Raw genomic sequence first — 3,991 nt, 5'->3', positions numbered from 1 at the left:
CCATGGGTGATGCCTCCAGACGATTAGCCGTGCAGTGACAGCGCAGAGGATCATTTTCCCGAGGGGATTGAAAGTAGCCACCGCTGATGGTGAACCCCTATACACAGCTTGCCATGGAAAGGAGTAAGAAGGATTGAGTTGAAGCAGTAGGAAAGTAGGCGTCCTTGAGCCATACAGTATCTCCATCCGCTTATCTGAAATTCCCACCAATGAATCTGCATAAGTATTTCTATCCTTTTTATTATTTTCTATTTCCTTATTTCTATTTTCGAAAACCCATAAATCAATTTAATCTGCCTAACTGAGATTTACAAGGTGACCATAGCTTGCTTCATACCAACAATCTCTGTGGGATCAACCCTTACTCACGTAAGGTTTATTACTTGGACGACCCAGTACACTTGCTGGTTAGTTGAATGGAGTTGTGTCCACTCGTGCCAATTTCTAAATTCCATAATTTTACAATGAGTACAACTCAGAGAATAGTGATCACAATTTCGTCCACCAATTCCCCAACAGAATCTTCGTGGTATAAGTTAGATAGATGGCGGCATTCATGGGAATCTGGAAAGTCTAACCTTGTCTGTGGTATTCCGAGTAGGATTCCGGGAATCTGGAAAGTCTAACCTTGTCTGTGGTATTTCGAGTAAGATTCCGGTATTGAATGACTGTGACGAGCTTCAAACTCCTGAAGGCTGGGCGTTAGTGACATACGCAAAAGAATCAAGGAATTCTATTCCACCCTGATTGAGAACCGACAGATGATTAGCCGTGCTGTGACAGAGCATTTGGACCATTTTCACTGAGAGGATGGGATGTAGCCATCGGCAAGGGTGATGCCTCCAGATGATTAGCCATGCAGTGACAGCGCATAGGACCATTTTCCTGAGAGGATGAAAAGTAGCCATTGACGATGGTGATGCCCTACATACAGCTTGCCATGGAAAGAAGTAAGAAGGATTGGATGAATGTAATAAGAAAGTAGAGATTTAAGAGGAGCATAGCATCTCCAAACGCCTATCTGAAATTCCCACTATTGATTTACATAAGTATTTCTATCCTATTTTATTTTATGTTTATTATTTATTTTCGAACTTATCATAAACTATTTAATCTGCCTAACTGAGATTTACAAGGTAACCATAGCTTGCTTCATACCAACAATCTCTGTGGGATCGACCCTTACTCACGTAAGGTATTACTTGGATGACCCAGTACACTTGCTGGTTAAGTTGAACGGAGTTGTGTCCACACATAGCCAATAGCCATTAAATAAATCTCATGCAAATACAAAGAGGGTCACAATTTCATCCACCAAGTTTTTGGCGCCGTTGCCGGGGATTGTTCGAGTATGGACAACTGACGGTTCATCTTGTTGCTCGGATTAGGTAATTTTCTTTTCAAAATTTTTCAAAAATGTTTTTCAAAATTTTCTTTTCTTTTTCGTTTTTCCAAAAATATTTTCGAAAAAAAATTAATAAAAATCCAAAAAAAATCATAAAATCATAAAAACAAAAAATATTTTGTGTTCTTGTTTGAGTCTTGAGTCAATTTTTAAGTTTGGTGTCAATTGCATGCTTTAAAAATTTTTCTTGCATTTTTCGAAAATTCCATGCATTCATAGTGTTCTTCATGATCTTCAAGTTGTTCTTGACAAGTCTTCTTGTTTGATCTTGATGTTTTCTTGTTTTGTGTTGTTTGTTGTTTTTCATGTTCACTTTTGCATGCATATTTTCCATGCATTAAAGATTTTTAAGTTTGGTGTCTTGCATGTTTTCTTTGCATCAAAATTTTTTTCAAAATTATGTTCTTGATGTTCATCATGATCTTCAAAGTGTTCTTGGTGTTCATCTTGACATTCATAGTGTTCTTGCATGCATCATGTGTTTGATCCAAAATTTTCATGTTTTGGGTCATTTTTGTGTTTTTCTCTCTCATCATTAAAATTTCAAAAATAAAAAATATATCTTTTCCTTATTTTTCTCATAATTTCTGAAAATTTGAGTTGACTTAGTCAAAAATTTTCAAAATTAGTTGTTTCTTACAAGTCAAGTCAAATTTTCAATTTTAAAAATCTTATCTTTTCAAAATCTTTTTCAAAAATTATATCTTTTTCATTTTTTTTCTATTTTTTGAAAATTTCAAAAATCTTTTTCAAAATATTTTCAAAATCTTTCTCTTATTTTTATATCATATTTTCGAAAAAATGCTAACAATTAATGTGATTGGTTCAAAAATTTGAAGTTTGTTACTTTCTTGTTAAGAAAGGTTCAATCTTTAAATTCTAGAATCTTATCTTGTAGTTTCTTGTTAGTTAAGTCATTTTAAAAATTAAATCTTTTTCAAAATACCTTTTTCTTAAAAATCTTATCTTTTTATCTTATCTTTTTCAAAATTAAATCTTTTTCAAAATTTGATTTCAAAATATCTCATCTAACTTCTTATCTTCTAATCTTTTCAAATTTGATTTTAATATCTTTTTCAAACTAACTTTTTGACTTTGTGTTTGTTTCTTATCTTTTTCAAAACCACCTAACTACTTTTCCCTCTCTAATTTTCGAAAATATCTCATCTCTTTTTCAAAAATTCTTTTTTGTTTTAAATTTTAATTTTAATCTTATCTTATCTCTAATTTTCGAAAATTACTAACACCTTTTTTTTAAATTATTTTCGAATTTTCTATCTCTTCCCTCTTATTCTATTTAATTATTTATTTACTAACACATCTCTTCACCTCTCTTCATCTAAAAAATCTGAACCCAGTCTATCTCTTGTGTTTGGATTCTTCACTTTTCCTTCTTCTATCCCCTTTCTTCTTCTACTAACATAAAGGAAACTCTATACTATGACATAGAGGATTCCTCTTTCTTTTTTTTGTTTTCTTCTCTTTCATATGAGCAGGAACAAGGACAAAAACACTCTTGTTGAAGCTGATCCTGAACCTGAAAGGACTCTGAAGAGGAAACTAAGAGAAGCTAAATTACAACAATCCAGAAGTAACCTTTCAGAAATTTTCGAACAAGAGAAGGAGATGGCAGCCGAACCCAATAATGATAATGCAAGGAGGATGCTTGGTGACTTCACAAAACCCACGTCCAAATTTGATGGAAGAAACATCTCCATTCCTGCCATTGGAGCAAATAATTTTGAGCTGAAACCTCAGCTAGTTGCCTTAATGCAACAAAACTGCAAGTTCTATGGACTTCCATCTGAAGATCCTTATCAGTTTTTAACTGAATTCTTGCAGATCTGTGAGACTGTTAAGACGAATGGAGTAGATCCTGAAGTTTACAGGCTCATGCTTTTCCCTTTTGCTGTAAGAGACAGAGCTAGAATATGGTTGGATTCACAACCTAAGGATAGCCTGGACTCCTGGGAGAAGCTGGTCACGGCTTTCTTGGATAAATTCTTTCCTCCTCAAAAGCTGAGCAAGCTTAGAGTGGATGTTCAGACCTTCAAACAAAAAGATGGTGAATCCCTCCATGAAGCTTGGGAAAGATACAAGCAGTTGACCAAAAGGTGTCCATCTGACATGTTTTCAGAATGGACCATATTAGATATATTCTATTATGGTCTATCTAAGTTTTCGAAAATGTCATTGGACCATTCTGCAGGTGGATCCATTCACCTAAAGAAAACACCTGCAGAAGCTCAAGAACTTATTGACATGGTTACAAATAACCAATTCATGTACACTTCTGAGAGGAATTCCGTGAATAATGGGACGCCTCAGAGGAAGGGAGTTCTTGAAATTGATGTTCTGAATACCATATTGGCTCAGAACAAAGTGTTGACTCAGCAAGTCAACATGATCTCTCAAAGTCTGAATGGATGGCAAAATACATCCAACAGTACTAAAGAGGCAGCTTCTGAAGAAGCTTATGATCTTGAGAACCCTGCAATGGCAAAGGTAAATTACATGGGTGAACCTTATGGAAACACCTATAACTCATCATGGAGAAATCATCCAAATTTCTCATGGAAGGATCAA

At 34.6% G+C, this 3,991-nt stretch overlaps 1 non-coding gene across 1 annotated transcript; it reads right to left on the bottom strand.

Annotated features, from left to right (window-relative positions):
* Nucleotides 1-3,430: 3,430 nt before the first annotated feature.
* LOC127744632 (small nucleolar RNA R71) lies at nucleotides 3,431-3,534 on the bottom strand. Its single transcript, XR_008005596.1, has one exon. It is a non-coding gene; the product is annotated as a small nucleolar RNA R71 (small nucleolar RNA).
* Between the last annotated feature and the right edge of the window lie 457 nt (nucleotides 3,535-3,991).

The sequence above is a fragment of the Arachis duranensis genome, unplaced genomic scaffold (assembly GCF_000817695.3).
Source record: "Arachis duranensis cultivar V14167 unplaced genomic scaffold, aradu.V14167.gnm2.J7QH unplaced_Scaffold_71440, whole genome shotgun sequence".
In the NCBI taxonomy this organism is placed as follows: Eukaryota; Viridiplantae; Streptophyta; class Magnoliopsida; order Fabales; family Fabaceae; genus Arachis; species Arachis duranensis.
This window is presented reverse-complemented; position numbering and strand designations above follow the sequence as displayed.